Source organism: Schistocerca piceifrons, chromosome 1 (assembly GCF_021461385.2).
Source record: "Schistocerca piceifrons isolate TAMUIC-IGC-003096 chromosome 1, iqSchPice1.1, whole genome shotgun sequence".
NCBI lineage: Eukaryota > Metazoa > Arthropoda > Insecta > Orthoptera > Acrididae > Schistocerca > Schistocerca piceifrons.
In genome coordinates, this window is record NC_060138.1 from 27,547,065 (window position 1) to 27,566,862 (window position 19,798).

The 19,798-nt window shown below is 39.4% G+C and overlaps 1 non-coding gene across 1 annotated transcript; it reads right to left on the bottom strand.

Moving 5' to 3' along the window:
* Positions 1-621: 621 nt before the first annotated feature.
* Trnas-cga lies at positions 622-696 on the bottom strand. Its single transcript has one exon. It is a non-coding gene; the product is annotated as a tRNA-Ser (tRNA).
* Between the last annotated feature and the right edge of the window lie 19,102 nt (positions 697-19,798).

Below are 19,798 nucleotides of genomic sequence, written 5' to 3' on the forward strand. Positions count from 1 at the left end.
TTGAGGAGATCCCTGGCTCTATTTGCGAGTAGAACAGGAATGGAGATGACAAGTAGTGGCACACGGTACCCTCCGCCACGCAACGTACGGTGGCTTGCTGAGTATCTATGTAGATGTAGATACAGATCCACGCGCCGTACTGTGGCTTGCGGCGTATCCGTGTAGATGTAGGTATAGATCTAGACACTGCGAGGTGGCCTAGAATTTGATCCAGGAGACTGGCGCGAAGTCTGCTGATCAGGATTTAGATGCCACCGCTTCTCTTTTCGTTATCTGCCAAATACTGGCGACGTACGTTTCTGCTACCACCGTCATTCGAACACACTACCCCCCAAGTCTAAAGACACTGCACAGATGTCCGTTAGCGATCTCAATTAAAAAGGACGGTAATAAATAAGCAGACTGCGTGGGATAAACGTATGCTAAAAAGTTTTACTATCGAACGTCTTTTTTTTATGTACTGAAGTCCCTTCGCAATAATACAAGAATTCACCGGTCCCCTGTAATGCAGCACTGCTGTGCTGGAGCTACAGAAATATTTTTTGGTTTTGCTGTGCTCGTATATTGTAATCTTTATTCTGATATCTATATAGGATGAAACTTCCTGGCACATTAAAACTGTGCGCCGGACCGAGACTCGAACTCGGGACCTTTGCCTTTCGCGGGCAAGTGCTCTACCAACTGAGCTACCCAAGCACGACTCACGCCCCGTCCTCATAGCTTTAATTCCGCCAGTACCTCGTCTCCGTAGAGCACTTGCCCGCGAAAGGCAAAGGTCCCGAGTTTTAATCTGCCAGGAACCCTCATATCAGTGCACACTCCGCTGTAGAGTGAAAATTTCATTCTAGATCTATATAGGTTGTTTTAAGTGTCACATATTCCTACAGGATGTAGTATTCGCCAAAACCAAACGGAAAGCTCCTACAATGGTACATCTGGAATCGACTACCTTTCGAGATAGGATTAATCTGTTCACTCATCCCCATCTTTTTGTTACGCAGAAGTAGACACAATAGGTAGCGTTGCACGTGGATGCCACGGGTCCTGACACATTCTGCAGTTCTTCTTCTCACTGAATCACGCACTATTTCAGATATAGCTGGCTCCATTCGAATTGCGCCACGTGCATTGGTCACACGCTCCTGTAACTTCTGCATATTTTCGATGGGTTGGACACTCGCTGATGGCGCATTCCATCCCGTTGAAGCGGTAGGCCATTCTAAAAAAATGACTCTGAGCACTATGGGACTTAACTTCTGAGGTCATCAGTCGTCTAGAACTACTTAAACCTAACTAACCTAAAGACTTATTGATTGGCGACTCCATGGAGTGTCCTGTGCACCACGACCATATAATGGGTATACTTGGAAGGAGAGACAGCATTGGTCGTATTTTTTTTGTTTTTTGTTTTATTAAACGCAAAATCGATTTTCGGTCACTTAGTGACCATCTTCAGTGCTGTAATATATAATTTAAATTGGTAGGCACTGGTGTCAACAAGCTTACAGCGATCACATAAACTCAATCGCTGTAAGCTTGTTGACACCAGTGCCTACCAATTTCTGCCTAGTATTAACTGAGTGAAAGCTGCTAACTCTTGGGAATAGGCTAATATTCCTAACAACAAACGACATTAAAATGGCTCTGAGCACTATGGGACTTAACATCTATGGTCATCAGTCCCCTAGAACTTAGAACTACTTAAACCTAACTAACCTAAGGACATCACACACATCCATGCCCAAGGCAGGATTCGAACCTGCGACCGTAGAGGTCACGCGGTGCCGGACTGAGCGCCTAGAACCGCTAGACCACCGCGGCCGGCAAACGACATTAAAGAAAATATATACTGTGGGGGCAATGTCAGAATTCCCAGATTTTTGAATAGGGGTCGACAAGAGGTTCTCGAACTTACACCACATATAGCTCGAACAGCCCGTTTTTGAGCCAAAAATACCCTTTTTGAATCAGAAGAATTACCCCAAAAAATAATACCATACGACATGCGAAGTAGACTACTTTTCGTGTTGAAGTGTCACTTATTTCAGATACTGTTCTAATGGTACATAAAGCAGCATTTAGCTTCTGAACAAGATCCTGGACATGGGCTTTCCACAACAGCCTACTATCTATCCGAACGCCAGCTTACTATCATTCTTGATATCTTCTCAGACAGCGACATAATCTTTCAGCAGTATAAAAGTCCGTGTTTCGGAGCCAGATCCGTGCTACAGTGATTTGAGGAGCATTATAGTGAACTGACGCTGATGTCTCGGCGACCAGATTCAGCTGACTTAAGTCCTATGAAAGCCATCTGGGTCGCTATCGGGCGCCAGCACTGCGTACGCAGATCAGCGGCCCGTTATTTACGCGAATTACGTGATCTGTATGTAGACATCTAATGACACGTACCTCCACAAACCTAGCGACAGACTATCAGATCCCTGATACGCAGATCAGTGATGTATTTCGTTCCAGAGACGAGCAAACAACCTATTAAGCAGGTGGCAGTAATGTTTTGGCTCATCAATGTATAATGTATAGAACGAAGTTTAATGTTAAAAAATTCAGAATTAATCGACGTCCATTTTAACTAGGAGAAGCCAAGGAGTTCTCAGCACCCGCTCGTATTACATCCTGTAAGAACATGTGACACTTAAAAAAAAAAGAAAAAAAGAAAAAAAAAGAAATATCCTGTGTAAGTCGTGATTAATCTAATACCCAACAGCTTTGCCTCACGGAATGTAAAGTTTAGGCAAAAACGATAGAGTTTTGTATCATCCCGCTCCTATGTAATATAGCTGAAGTTATGAGAAAAAACCACTAACGGTCTTTTTCACCCGTAATTCTATCCCAGTCAATGATGAAAGAAAATATGAAAAACAGGAAACGGTGTTTGGAAATTTCTATTGGGCGCAAGTGACATCCACAGAAATGGAGGAAGGACGAACGAAATGAACTCGCAGAAAAGTCACTGAGGTGTCAATGGCAGAATATAAAAGAGACAGAGGACCTCTGCAATACCAGCAATAATTAGCTCTTGCGTAGCAGACACAGTTGTTAATAGAAATACACTGAGAACAAATTCTGAAAAATTTTGAGCTGACGTTGATTTTAGCTTTACTATACACAAGTAACCACTGTAGTACTGTCGTAAAATTGCATGAAAGATGTGCTTAGCTGCGTGATAAATCAGAATTACGTTTCTGGTCCTACATCCGCAGAACTGAACAAAGAATTTGCTTCCGCACGGTCATCAAAGTCGTGGGGCAGCAGGTGGCCTATCGGGCTGTCACTAGGTCACTGACATCCGAAAACTGCCAGCAGTTGGCCACGATGGCTGACGAAGGCCATTCGCAAGGTGTCGAGGCACGTGCGCGGTGGAGTTACTTGTGCTGGCTCATCCAACCACGTGCGTAGGCGGGCTAGCTTGCGCCGCGTCATCAGATGTCACCAGAAGGTCGATGCTCCAGATAGCCTACTTCTTCAAGATCGCCGACGTGCTGTTAGCGAGACGAGCTCCCGTCACGTGCCACTCGAAATAAACTGGTGTCACTTGGGATCGCTGGAGAAAGGTCGAACGCCGTTTGTCGACGCAAATTACACTGCAAAAAATCCACCATCAGGCCCAAATCGTGGAACTAAGAAGCTGCACACTGCGTGAAATCTGGGAGGGGTCACTTCTTCTACTTTATATAAAATAAATACATATTACGGCTGCCCTTCCCTCCATTTAAATGTTTAACCGCAGAGTGATGAACTGGTACTGTAGATCATTCAAAGTACAAACTGTGCCTACTAGTTGGAACAAAGCACATGTCACATCTGTCTATAGTGTAGCTGAAGCAATCCATAAAACGCTACAATATCCTAGATATAGATCTGTTGTAGAGTCTTAGAACTGAATCACTTCTTCCATACTAACCAGCACGATCCTGAAAACATCGGCGGTGCGAAACAACTCGCGCTTTGCTCCCATGACATCCTGAAAACAGTAAAATACCTGTAGTATTTCTCGACTTCCAAAAAGCATTTCGCTCAGTACCGTACCTAGTCTTATCAACGAACGTACGATCATGTTGGTGTATCAAGTGAAATTCGTGACTGGATTTCTTGGTATAGAGGACACGGGACGTTATCTTGCACGGATATTCATCGGTAGATGTAGAGGTAACTGAAGTGTGACCCAAGGAAGTGAGTTGGGACACATTCTGTTCTGTTGTACATTAATAACGTGGTAAACAATATTAATGGTAATTTCACGTTTTTCGCATATCGTGCAGATATCTGAAAAGAAGTACTGTCTGATGAAAGCTGTGTAAAACATCCAATCAGCTCTACATAAGATTTCAAAGTGGTGCAAAGATTGGCACATTGGTTTCAATGATCAGAAATGTAAATGAAAAAAAAAAAGTTGTGTTCTACGACTACAATATCAAGGCTGGAGTCAGTGAACTCATACAAATACCTGGGTGCAATACTTTGTTGAGATATGAAATGAAACAATCAGATAAGATCACTCGCAGGAATGTCAGATGGCAGACTTCGATTCGTTGGTAGAATAGTGAGGAAATGCAACGAGTCTACAAAAGGTAAAGCTTAAAAAAGGCTCGTACGACCCATCCTAGAATATTCCTCAAATGTGTGGGACCCGTACTGAATGCTACTATACCGTCTTCGTCATAAGAATAAACCAGATGTAAACATTACACCATGTATTCTTCTCCGTTTGCTTGAAACTCACTGGATTTCGTTTCACGTGGAGCGGAAGCCAAGTTGTGCCGAGTGTAGGAAAGTACGAACATAAGGATCGTTTCATGCTGTGTTACACGGGACAACAGCTTTACCGGCGCATTTAACTTGGACAGCACTGACAGGCCAGCTGGTCCACTTAATCTGCAATGATGTGATGATTTGCAATTCTGACGTAAAAAGAGACGAACAAAGAAACGGTATAGCCTCGAATGTCATTTAAATTTTAAAGAGAATGAAATAAAATTCTGTAAAACTCCAGCACTACCGCAAGTTCCTTAGGTGACCAGACGGAAAGCTTACGCTCTCGTTCTTACCTAACATAGAGTCGTGTGAAGTTAGCACCCCTTTTTCGAGAAATATACATTTTTTTCACAGTTCTTATTAGATGTGCCACAGTTCTAGAGTCCTTTGCACAAAATTTCAATAGTTCTGCAAAATGTAACGAAGAAAACAACAATACTCGAACAAATTTTCGTATCGGAAACATTTTTTGGCAATTTCCGCATAATGTAAATAAGTACAACGGTTCTGAGAACAGTTCTGAAGAGAACTCCAAGAGTTCTTTCGAAAATCCAAGTAACATTTTTTTGTACAGCTAATAGTTTACGAGATAATTGCAATTTAAGGAGAAAATCTTTTCACTTACTGTGAAGTTGGCACCCTCTTCTTCAGAAATGTATATTTTTTTCAGAGTTCTTGATAGATATGGCATAGTTCTAGAGAACTTTGTACAAAATTTGCATAGTTCTGCAGAATTTAGCGAGGAAAACAACAATATTCAAAAAAATATCTTTGTCAATTTTCGCAAATTGTAAATAAGTACAACAGTTCTGAGCACAGTTCTGAACAGAACTCCAAGAGTTCTATCGAAAACCCAAGTAAAGTTATTTTGTGCAGCTAATAGTTTACGAGATAATTGCAATTTAAGGAGAAAATCTTTTCACTTACTGTGAAGTTGGCACCTTTTTTTTCAGAAATGTATATTTTTTTCAGAGTTCTTGACAGGTATGCCATAGTTCTAGAGTTCTTTGTACAAAATTTGAATAGTTCTGTAGAATTTAGCGAAATAACAATATTCGAAAAATTTTTCGTATCGAAAACATTTTTTGTCAATTTTCGCAAAAATTAAACTTGTACAACAGTTCTGAGGACAGTTCTGAACAGAACCCCAAGAGCTCTATCGAAAATCCTAATAACATTTTTCTATGGCGATAACAGTTTGTGATAAATTGATGTAATATGGGACACACTTTCTCTACAGAAAATATAAATATATTCGTACAACAGTTCTGATGACAGTTCTGGACACCACGTGAAGAGTTCTATCGAAAACCCTAGTAGAATTTTTTTGTGCAGGTAATAGTTTAAGAGGTAATTGAAACTTAATTAAGAACCCCATAAGAGCTCCTACTGTGAAGCTGGCGCCTTTTTATTTCAGAAATATATTTTTTTCAGAGTTCTTGATAGATAAGTCATAGTTCTAGAGTTCTCTGTACAAAATGTCAATAGTTATACAGAATTTAGCGAAGAAAACAACAATGTACAACATAGCTGATTCAGGAACCCTTTCCTTCTGATACAATTCTTACTGTTGCCACAATAAATCACTTGTGCATGGATTCCAACTGTACTGATCATTATAAGAATATAACCATTGACCAGCGGCGCACATTTCTTGCAGTGTTGTACAAAGCATTCGGCTTATCCGCTGTGAAAATACCACACTTAACGCTACTGTAAAATTTACGATGGATGGCTTCCGTTTATCTACAGTGTCAGCATCTATCGAATTATCTTCATGCAAACGTGATGCCAGGATCACACACTTCCCCTTTTTAGGTATGGAGGAAACTAGAGTTCAGTCTTGTGGAAGCCAAAACAGGAAATGTGGGCAGCCCTTCTTTTACTGATAGCAAACTCTGGAGAAATCTCACACTTGTTTTTCTTCTTCATGCCAACAAAAGAAAAATTCTCCCTTCATAGCTCTATTGTCCGCTTTCACACTTCGACCTGACTGATATATAGGTTTACACAGTCACAGAACAACATCAAAATGTTTATTGCTCAGTTGGTAAATCCTTCTGGTTGCAACACAGAGTATATTTCCAAATTGTACAGGTAAAATACTTAAGAATCCACACTTAAGAATCCATACTCGTTTGTTTTGATAGGTACATATTAGCGAAAACTGTACCTTCCACAGAATCTTTCCAGTTTCTTGTCTACTGTAACATTTTCTCCAAGAGTGTAAGATTTGTGGTAGTTGCGTACAAACACAGTAAATATTTCCCGAATCGCTGTTAGCTTGTCTAATTGTCTCCTTTCATCACGAATAGCGCGACTGTAAAATCTAAAGCACTCCACAATAAATTTGAAACGTTTTATGTTCATTTGCGAGGTGAAATCTTTCAATGCCATTACCATCAGTTCCACACAGATCTTCCAGGCTTTATCTGTTACTTTTGTTAACAACAATTAAAAACAAGAGACTGATGAAGGCTTTCAATTCAATAACATCTATTGATTTTACCCCTCTCCCACGCTGAAATGAAGCTCTGATGTTCTCAACATTCTGATTGGAATACAAAACTACAATAGGCAAATATCGTCATCTATGAGGTAATTACAGCATCACAAAGGCTGCTTTGGCTGCACCTATTGGCCCAGGTAAATTTCGAATAATATTATCCTCTTCGAACAATATGCTTTGAATTTCTTCAACATGATCTAGTACTTCCCACTTAAAATAACAAAATTCCTATAAAATAACGCAACCAGGCGCAGTGTATTAATCTGATATTTGACGTTCAGACAACAGACACTGACGATTGAACAGTTCAAACAGAATTTAAGTGCAGTTTACATTCTGGATTAGCTTTGTACTACTTACTACGTTGATAAACAAATAAATTAATTGCTGAAATGAAATACGAAAGGGCACAGTGGATAAAAATGAGCAATCGGCTCATATCTCATCAAGAGAGCATTAGCGTCGATACTTAACCATACAACAATGAAAGGCATACAGAGAAAGGAAGCTATAACGAGAAGGCGCCAGTGGTGCCAATTATTGACAAGTGATTTACAGAATCACACGACAATGAAAAGCGTACGGAGAAGGGAAGCTGTAAACGAAGCAGCGCCAATACTGCAAATTGTTGAAAAGTAATTTACAGAAAATTTCGACATGTGTCAATCTAAACAGCTGCGCCCGATGGAAGGATAATGAAAACTATGATACGTCCCTGAGACCTCTCAAGACCAAAAAATAATAAAAAAAGCACAGCAACAATGCAAAAGTCGTGGAACTACATCTGGAAACGTGAACTGCGTCTTTTAAACAATCGGCAAATGACGTCAGTGTAGTAGTTACAATCGAGGTAGCATGGAAGCTTCTCGCGGTAGCATCAAAGCTAATGACAACAACAGCTGCACTTTTTGGGTGGCGCGCGCCGCTTCGTGTGAAGCCGCCCGCCTGCGCTACATTTCGCTCCTTGATCTGCCCCTAATGACTAAACGTAACAATACTGCTCACTCTCATGCGAATAATCATTATGCTCGTCCAGTCAGATCTCTTGTTCAGTCGGTGCCTTCTGTGCAGCCGGTGCTGTTGTGTAAGTGATATTTATGAACCGTAATACCCAAAAAATACACAATCTACCAGAATTGAAACGTCTTCTCAGCAAGGAGGAATTTAAAGTAATCGATGATAGAGGCATTCAATTCACTCCATCTCATACGGTCTTCCAAAAACTGTCCGATGCCATGGCCGACATCGGCTCTAAAATGTCTTCAAAACATATTTACACAACAATTAAAGAAGATCGTCATGATCTGCTTACTTTTGGTAGAAACACTTTCAGGCTGGAATGTTTCGTTGAAGAAAAAGACGACGACAGCAAAGATGAGTCGTGGAATGTTTTTGGTCTTTCGTGCAACAAGGACATGACAAAGCAATTCGACTTACTACTGTCAGCAGAAAAATGGTCTACCATAAAACCAACAAAGAGGAAACTTGGAAAGCCTTCAAGACTGGAAATAGGGAAATGGACCGATTTGATGGCTGATGAAATTTATGAACATCACAAAATTCCATGTGCCTTTTCTTTCAAATACGCAAAAGTGTGTGAAAGTTCAAGTTCAAAGTACTTCTTGAAGATCAAGGGAAGATGTACAGAATGCGAAGCCACTTTCGCAGGGATTGCTCTGAAGAAGCCAAAAAAGGACAACGATATTATTCTAAACTGCAGACTTTCAAACTTTTCAGACGATAGTATTCACCTGAAAAGAAGACAACTTCGTGGCACGAGAAGACAACAGGTAGCTGCTAAATTGGTTGATAACAGGATGTCTGCAGCTCTTTGGCGAAATCATGACGTGAAAAATATGTCTTTCAGAGACATGATTCCTCCAAATTTACCAAATGCTGATGTCTTGAGAAAGGCTAAAGAAGAGGAAAGGGACAAACGATTTGGTATAACAACTAGTAAGCCTGTTGAAAACCTGCAAATTGCAAAACATACAATCCATCGGGACGAAATTCACGCAATCGGATTGGACCCATTCTTCTGTATATATTGGCTGAAAGATCAAAGTCAGTTGCACAGATATTGCCATCAAATCAATAGCAGTGAATACGATTCAGTAGATGCTACAGGTGGCGTTGCATTTCGAGTTATTTCACGATTTGGGGATCTGTCAAACAGGGCTGACTGTGTGGAGATTAAGTCAAAGTACATATACCTGTATCAGTACATGTGCATCTGCGAAGTAAACGTCACTAGTAAAGCTCCAAATATCGTCAATCGATCATCAATCAGTTGCCCAACTTATCAGATGATATCCTTTAGGCACGACGCATCATTCTTGTCATTTTTCTTTACGGAAATCGTCAGATCTGGAGCTCCCAGACCAAACATCATGGTAACTGATTTTGGTAAGGCTTTGTTGGTTGCCATTTCAAGAGCAATAGCCAATTTCTCGGACTTAACAGATTATTTGAATAGGTGTTATAGTCATATTGTTTTGCATGAAAGAGTAATTCTACCCTCGTGTTGTTTGAGAATAGATTTAAACCATTTTATGGTCATGATTTCGAGGTGGAAATGCTTCTCAAGAGGTAAATCACAAGTCAAACAACTTTATCTTCGAGTTTTGGCCCATATTTACATGATGACAGATTTTCGTGATATTGAAAGTGCTTTGCGCTCAATTTTGGTTGTTGCATTGAGTGAACATCTTGGTATTGATGAGTGCGGTCAAGAATATTCATCAATGGAACACCAGCGCCACCTTGATAACATTATCAGAGGTGGTCCACGTCATTCATATATCGACGAAAAGAAAGATGATGACAAGAAAACTGATGATGTTGAAAACAATGATGACTGTCTTTTGGAATCAATTTTAAACTGTAAGGAATCTACTGCAAACGCGTGGATTGATAGGGCAAAACGTATCTACAATGAAGCTGAAGTCATTGCAAATCAGACTAAGAATGACAATCTCTTTGATGTGAATCCGTACAACATTCCTAATGCTGCAGAGATGCTGAAAGAGTTGATATACTATCTGCCACTGTGGACAGCTGTGATGTATCCTTCTTTTCATATTCCTTTATCTATTCGTTCGTCAGCAGCGACCGAAGGACAATTTTCAAAATTAAAGACAATGGGCTTTGACAAGCTGCCTTTATGAATAGACAAATTCATTTTTCAACATTTGAAGTGGCTGCGTGAGGAAACAAAACTGTTAGCGCCACTTATGATGGAAAAACAAGATTCAAAGCAAGCTGTGAAGCACAAACCAAGTGAAGCATCGTTGCCTTACCATGAAGAAGAAAACTGGACAGGAAAAAATAAGAAGATGAAGATAACAAACCCCAAAAGCAATCATATCCTTGATAATTCCGAGAGCATACTGAACAATACCTTACGACCCCAAAAGCAATCATATCATCGATAATTCTGAGAGCACACTGAACAATACCTTACGAAGTGAGACTCAACTCGATGATGCCAATGAGACAGAGTTAAACAAAATTTTCTTCTACTTCGAGCTCACCTGTTATGAATGCGGAGAACAACAGTCTCTCAGTCAAAAGTGATAGTGTGTGTTTTCAGCGCTCTTCAGATAATAATTTGCTGCCGAATTTGGACTCTAAAGAGATATGTCATTCCACAAAAGACTATCGAGAATCATGCTTCACCAGGGATGTCACTGAAATTTTATCCTGTGGTTCGAAAACAGAAGAATACCGAGAGACCTGTAACAATAAAAAGGAGGAGAGTGCAATGCTGAAAAAGCTTCAAAATGAAATCATTGTCACATCGAGTATACAAACTAAGAGCAAGAAAAACTACTTAGATGATTGCCAAAACTGGAATTCGACTAAGAAATTCATAGACGTTAATTTGCCACTTTTCCCAAATGGGTCCTCAAGCATATTCAAATCTGCTACCTACAACTTGAAGGGAACGTGCGGTGTCGATTCTTTGATGATTTCAAAAGTACCATTCAAATGGTGAGCCATCCATTTTTGGATCTGGCTTTGGATGTTTTGGACAAAAAAATTATAAACTCCCAGCATTTAAGCAGAGATTTGATATTTTATATGTGATACCGTTCCTAAAAAAAGGAGTAATCTTCCGAAAAATATTGTCTCTGAATACAGAGTCGAATGTTGGGGAATTATACGAGACAATATTAAAAGATAACCAGATTTGCAACAAAAAGATATCGTGTCTGACGTGCCTAAATTCACGCTATGTGAAGCTACATTATATTTCCGTTGATACGTATGTGCTTTTCAGACTTGGTTATAATTTCATGCAAGAGGCTGTAGATGCAACAAATGGAGGTCTAAAGACTATCATAAAATGCAAGAAATGTAAAGGAGAAGCAGTCGAAGAAAAGAAATTCGGATGCTACTTGATGATGGATACTAGTATAACAACTTGTCCACTAACTGAAGATCAGTTTCCTCCGAATTAAAGGAAGAAATGTGTGTTGCAAACGATCACAAAAGAAATCGTAGTCGACACTCAAGAGTACACTCTCGTTGGTGCCATTCATTATAACAGCTCCATCAAACACTACGCGGCATATGTCTTTGATGGAACCTACTGGAAGCAGTATGATGACCTGTATAAAGATGTACAGAGAGTTTCAAAAGAAACGATAGTTTCTCCACACCTGTTCATGTATGTCAAGACAGGAAAATTTTCAAATGGCAGCTACAAGACCGACGAGACGAAACAAGTAGTTCCTGCATAGGAACTTTGCTTTATAAGGTAAGCAATTGCTAAAAGTTGATATCTAAACATTAAAAATACAGCTCTTATGTTAGCTCTTCGTATCTTTGTTTCTGGAACCACAGTCCTCCTGTTTTAGTTACTAGAATAAGAGCATTTTATGCCCTAAATTTCACGTATATATTTTTTGTACTTATTTTTCATACTTGTTTCACACCTCATAAATTCTATGCTTATTTATTACTGAATTCTCTACATATCTATTTCCTTCTGGGTTTCAGTGTATCCTGAAGAAGAGCTGTTAAGGGGACCTGTACATCACGGCCTGTAGGTTTTCCTGGTACTTTGAAATTCAATAATGCAAGACTGTCAATAGATTCAGGAATGAAACTTTTATCAAAGAATTGGTGTATTGTGAGCTCTAGGTGAAATACATTGTAAATCTGTTGAATACATTGTGCAGTGAATATTGATGTTTTTCTTACATACTGAATTACACGTAATTGTTATTTTAGGTTCAATGTACTTACATGCTATTCCAAGTAAAAGATAAAATATAAATTTTATTCTTTGAATTATTACCTTGTTGAAACAGCAAACCAGTAATATTTTTCAGTTCCATGTTTTGATTATTTTAAAAACAATGTATTTTAAGAGAAAATTTTTTCTCCTAATAATTTAAGAACATAATATGACATACAGCAGCTTAAAATATTTAATCCATTGTTGAATAATGTGGTTCAGTGTGTAGGCAAGCACTATATTATTATTCATCCATATCTTTCTTTATGTAGCTTTAATAGTGGATGAGATACCGGTAACAGTATCTCTGTATGCAAACATGTTGATTGCAGAAAATTGAAACTAAAAATTTGTATGTCATTTTCTTCACAATGACGACATTGCAAACCATTCCTGCTCCATAATCCTGTTGATACCTTTCATGTCCTTTTCATTTTCTTTAGTTTTGCTTCTGTTCTTTGTTATTCTGGCCTCCTTTTTCATGCTTTTAGCAGCTTTTTCAGTTTATGTGACATGTTGCCTGTCCGCCCATACCAGCACAATTTTCATGTTGTTCCTAGTTTTGATGCCTGTTCTGGCCATTGTTTTTAATCTTTACTCCATCAGGCGGACCGGAGTGGCCGAGCGGTTCTAGGTGCTACAGTCTGGAACCGCGCGACCGCTCCGGTCGCAGGTTCGAATCCTGCCTCGGGGATGGATGTGTGTGATGTCCTTAGGTTAGTTTGGTTTAAGTAGTTCTAAGTTCTAGGGGACTGATGACCTCAGAAGTTAAGCGCCATAGTGCTCAGAGCCATTTGAACCATTTTTACTCCACCATTAAAACGTATTGCAACTGTTGAAACGCATTCTGATTTTGTTTTATGCCATGTAAACATTTTTCCTGCACATACGACCGTCGACAGGTTTTTCAAAGGTATTACATAAACGAGGTTCTACGGAAACTGCGGCGCTCAAATTAAATGTTGAAATGTGTGTGAAATCTTATGGGATTTAACTGCTAAGGTCATCAGTCCCTAAGCTTACACACTACTTAACCTAAATTATCCTAAGGACAAACACACACACACCCATGCCCGAGAGAGGACTCAAACCTCTGCCAGGACCAGCCGCACAGTCCATGACTGCAGCGCCTTAGACCGCTCGGCTAATCCGGCGCGGCACGCCAAATTAAACAAAATGACATTTAAGCACGAGAATTACGAGGTACTGTACATGAAGTGTATATTTTTAAAATCAGGGAGAACCTGATGAATTTTATTACGTTAAACAGTAATTGTTTTGAGCTCTCATGACATCCAGGACCCATTAACAGCTAAAAATATGCCCCGGACCCTCATGGATGAAAGTTATGTGGCAACATCACCAGACGCTAGGATAAATAAAAACATGTGCTGTGTGTAACGAATAAATTTGAAATTGCTGTCGTTAATATTGTTGCAAACATTTGTTCTAGTTAGAAAGGAAGTGTGGAACTTTGATGAGTTACACTACAGCGAGAGTCAAAACTCTTTACAATGTATAGAAATGTAAGTATATTTAAATGAATATATTGTACAAACGAACTAAGTAGTATGTTTAAATCCTAATTCAATACATGACTGACGGAGGTGTTATTGTGTTGAGGGGATACAGTGTTAACATTAATAAGGAGTTCGAAATTTGTAAACAAGAACCTCGTTTATTTGGTCCTCAGTAATCCGGATTTCCGGTTTATCCGGATTCATATTTTGTGTCCCTTGGTATTTTTCTCTTTTTTCCTTATAACACGAAGATGTGTAGTCGGTGAGGTACATAGGCTGCTTATCACTAGGCCGGTAATTTAGTCTAGTACTGAGTGAAAAGGAACTCAGAGTGTGTGAATGACATTGTTTCTCAAGTATTGTACATTAATATAACGGTGTATTGGTGCCCATCAAGTAAGTTGCATAGTAACCTCGCCAACAGCACTCCACCACAGCTCATTGTACCTCTGGTGCGATTCTCGACAGGTGTGAACATCATCTGGTTTGTGGCGCGTGTGAATGTATCTGCTGTCTCAGCCATCTGTTTGTTTTGCACTGACCAGCCTTCTCTCCTTGAATCATCTAAGCGTGCACATCCCCACATCCCACGCTTCCACCTACAGTTACTACAGTCAGTCTTAAGAAGGTGTACTGGCATTTGTATAGCGCTGGAGATTTAGACCTTTTGTATTTAGTAGAATATACATCCGGGTTTCCGGTTTACGGTTTTCCAAAATAAAGGTGAGAATTTACGATCCTCCTCATAGCTGTACTTCCAGCAATACCTCATCTCCTGCGTTCCCAATTTCGTAGAAGTTGTCCTACGAAAATTGCAGAAGTAGCACTCCTGGACGAAAGGATATTATGACGATATTCCTTCGTCATAGCCTGTGGTTAGAGACCCGGTCCGGCACACAGTTTTTATCTGCCAGTAAGTTTCACATCGGCGCACACCCACTGCAGAGTGAACACACAATCTATTTCATAATCTACTGGCACCATAAAAATGTTATGAGGGTTTTTAAAAGAACTCTTTCGGTACTATCCAGAACTGCCAGCAAAAGGGCTGTGCCAATTTATTATAATGTAGACCAAGTGGGTCTCTCGAAAATGCTATTATCTCATTAACTGTTATCCCCACAAAAAATGTTATTACAGTTTTCGGTAGAACTCTTAGGGTCCTATTAAGAAATTCCATCAGACTTTTTGTACGAATTTATTACTTTCACATGACAAAAGTGAGTCCCACATTAATTATCTCCTATAATGTCATCGTTACAAATATTGTTACTATAGTTTTTGGTAGAACTGTGTGGGTGCTATTCAGAACTGTCATCAGAATTATTCTACGAATTTTGGTATCGTAGAGAAAGTATCAGATTAAAACAATTACGTACAAACTATAATCGCCACAAAAATGTTCTTATCATTTTCAATACAACTCTTTGAGTGCTATCCAGAACTGCCAACAGAACTGTTATACAAATTTATTTTTTCCAAAGTGACAATTTTTTACTATATCAAAATTTTGCCGAGTTATTGTTTTCTTCCCGAAATTCTGCAGAACTATTCGTTTTTTGAGCAGGGAAATCTAGAACTATTGCATATATATCAAGAACTAAGAAACAAATGTATATTTCTCGTAAAAGGGGTTCAAACTTCACGGGAAATGCTCATAAGCATTCCTTATTAAATGCAGTTACTACGTAAACAATTACCTGCACAGAATATGTTACTAGCATTTTCGATAGAACTCTTAGAATGCTATCCAGAGCTGTCATCAGAACATACGAATAGACATAACTTTTTTTGTAGAGTAAGTGAGCCCCACAATTAATCAATTACCTTACAAACTATTATAACCACAAAAAAATGTTATTACGATTATCGATAGAAGTCTTGGGGTGTTAACCAGAACTGTTCATCAAAACTGTTGTACGAATTTACTTTTCTCTATGGAGACAGTGGGTCTAACATCAAAGCAGTTACCGTATAAACTATCATCGCCACAAAAAGATGTTATTAGGAGCTATTGGTGTTCTGTTCAGAACTGTTGTACGAATTTACTTTTTGCGAAAATTGACAAAGAATGTATTCGATACGAAAATTTTTTCGAGTATTGTTGTTTCCTTCGCTAAATTCTGCATGACTATTCAAATTTTGTACAGATAACTCTAGAACTATGGTATTTCTATCAAGAACTCTGAAAAAAATATACATTTCTGAAAAAAAGGGTGCCAACTTCACAGTAAGTGTCGAGTATTGTTGTTTTCTTCGCTAAATTCTGCAGAAGTATCGAAATTTTGGACAAAGAACTCTAGAACTATGGTACATCTATCAAGAACTGTGAAAAAAATGTATATTTCTAGAAAAAGGGGTGCTAACATAGTACTGTAACTACAAACAAGAGTGATGAAAATTCCTGACTTAAGCACAGAGTATTTTTTCCAAGCGAGCAATGTGTATTGCGAAAGCATGCTGCGGGGATTTCACCGTATTATCGAATACTGAAGCCACTGAAGGTATTAGTTACAGTTAGTCGTCTGGTAACCTATTAGCTCCTTCCTTACCCGAATCCGAGAAATACATTTCATTTCTGCAGCTGTCATCTGCTACCCTGATAACGAGTCGATCAACAACGGAATCCACGAAGGCATCCAGGTGCCTCATTTTCTCCTCTTCTTTTATGACGTGCAGTTCTATATCCCGCCAGCGTTCGTCAGTGACACGTGATAAAGCTGCGTGCGTTAGTTCCACAACGGCTGGCAGCTTTAACGGTCTTGTTATTTCTCGCGACAAATCCCTTAACTTGGCCCCACATCAGTTCTGCTGAGTTCGCATGGAAATGGTACAGTGGCAAATGCACAGCATTTGTATGCTCTACTCGATGCTGTAAAACTGATTGTTTTTCATGTTTCTACGACACTTGTCTCTCTGGTTCGCATGGCACTACATCTGTAGTATGAAGCAATGGACATAGTCCAAGTGAAGAGTATTTGGCATTTTATTTTTGTCCTGAAAATTGAATTGTTACCTTTTCCTAATTTAAAAAACCATCATTAACAATATTTCATAAAATATCGATAATTAAGAATTTATATTTGAAATAAAAAAAGGAATTTCGCTTGCAATATGTAATAAGAAACAAGAAGCTGTGCTTTATTCATAAAAAGTGATGATGAATTTTACAGTTAGAGATGTAGGTATTTCAAATTGATCGAAAAAAAAAAGATTTCAGTATATGCACTGTGGTTGACGAACTGCGACTGTCATTTAAACTGGCGTTTATCTGGTAATAATTATGCAACCAGTCGCTTATTTACGATTTATTCAACGGTGAACATGTTTTCGAGCCACTGCAGGCTCATCTTCAGATGGAGGTCTTACAGAAACATTATCTTGTGGACCAAGTGTGGCCATATGCAGTGCTGGTGCTACTGGCGGAAATGGCGGAAATGTAGTTCAAAATGGTTCCCGGGTTCGATTCCCAGCGGGGTCAGGGATTTTCTCTGCCTCGTGATGGCTGGGTGTTGTGTGCTGTCCTTAGGTTAGTTAGGTTTAAGTAGTTCTAAGTTCTAGGGGACTTATGACCACAGCAGTTGAGTCCCATAGTGCTCAGAGCCATTTTTTTTGTAGTTCAAAATGGCTCTGAGCACTATGTGACTTAACTGATGAGGTCATCAGTCCCCTAGAACTTAGAACTACTTAAGCCTAACTAACCTAAGGACATCACACTCATCCATACCCGAGGCAGGATTCGAACCTGCGACCGTAGCGGTCGCGTGGTTCCAGACTGAACCGCTCGGCCACTTCGGACGGCTGTGGAAATTTAGTAATCGGTGACAAAACATTTACGAATCCGAAAGTTTTTTATGTTTTAGGTGCTTACAGCTTCTGGTATTCACATCAGATAATGTTTCTGTAACACCTCCATCTGAAGATGGCCTGCAGTGGCTCGAAAACATGTTCACCGTTGAATAAATCGTAAAAAAGCGACTGGTTGCACATTTATTAGCAGATAATTATCTCGTAACCTATTAGCTGCACAAAAAATTGTTATTAGGATATTCGATCTACTGTTCCGTAGTGAGACACGCTTGTTGGACATGGTTAAAAAGCGCTGAGAAATAGGTTATTCTTAAGTTTTTAATATATATATATATATATATATATATATATATATATATATATATATATATATCAAATGTGGAACAGTCCGTGGAAAAATTCAAATCCGATTTTTTTCTGGAAATTTATTAAAAACTTAAGAATAACCTATTTCTCAGCGCTTTTTAACCATGTCCAACAAGCGTGTCTCGCTACGGAACAGGAAGCAGCCTCAGCCATTTTTATACTGCTTATTAACAGCGTGACAATCGAATCGTTCAAATGGCTCTGAGCAATATGGGACTTAACAGCTGAGGTCATCAGTCCCCTAGAACTTAGAACTACTTAAACCTAACCAACCTAAGGACATCACACACATCCATGCCCGAGGCAGGATTCGAACCTGCGACCGTAGCAGCAGCGCGGTTCCGGGCTGAAGTACCTAGAACCACTCGGCCACAGCGGCCGGCAGCGTGACAGTCACAGAGACTGTGACTGTACACGACTTTTAAAATAAAAACTACATAGCTAAAGCGTGATTAAGAAAAAGTTGATGGTTATTCATACATTAGAACATCTTAAAGTAACTCAGTAATAAAATGTCTAGTTGATAAGAAGCACCTACTGCCAAGAGCTTAAAACGCCAGTGTACATGTGCTACGTGACCAATCATCACGTTTGCATTTGTCTGCATCAGGTTTATTCTTATGATGAACAGAATATAACAGGTACTACTGAACGTATGCAGAAAAGAGCAGCAAGAGTTGTCACGGATTTGTTTGATCCATGGGACCGCGTCACAGAGATGTTAGAAGAACTGAACCGGCAGATGCATCAGTTACTGTGAAAAAGTCTGCTTACAAAATTTCATGAACCAGCTTCAAGTGTCGAAACTAGGAATATACTGAGACCGCGTACCTATCGCTCCCGTAGGCGACGAGGAGACAAGATGAGACTAATCGCTGCTCGGGCAGAGGCGATTAAACAGTCAGTCTTCTAGCGCTTCAACCGTGAATGGATCAGGAAGAAGCCCCCGTAACTGCTCCAACGGACTTTGTCGTGCACTTAACAGCGGTTTTCAAAGTGTAGATGTTGCCGCTGAATCGAATGGTAATAAAATTTTCGATTTATCTTACGATACTTAGGAGTTCTTATAGTGATTGTATAGTATGTCCACGACGAATCAGGCTCCGTGTCTGTAATTCTCTTTCAGTCATAGAAAAACATAATTTTATTTGGAAGAAGCGAGAACTTTTAAAAATACTACTGTGTTGAAAATTGTCACCCTGTAACTCTACGCTGTCTTTTATTCTTTATTGTTTCTGGACTCCGGTGTACGTTTTACTTCAGTTAATCTACGGTTTCACAGCTATTTTCGTAAACATTTCCTTTTAAAAATTCCTACAGAAAAATCACAAACAAAACAAGTCTGGTGGTGACAAACGTTTGATTGTGTGAACGCTTCATGAATTCGAGACGAAGATTGACGAGGCGTTTGGCACGTAACTGCATCTTTGTAGAATACGCTATACAGCCTTTCACGTTGCTTTAACTTACGCTAGAGGTTTCCGATAATTTGAAGATAAACGCCTGTATTAATAGTAGTTACAAAGAACACTGGTCCGACAGTTCGACCGACAGAAACGGCGCATCAGACTA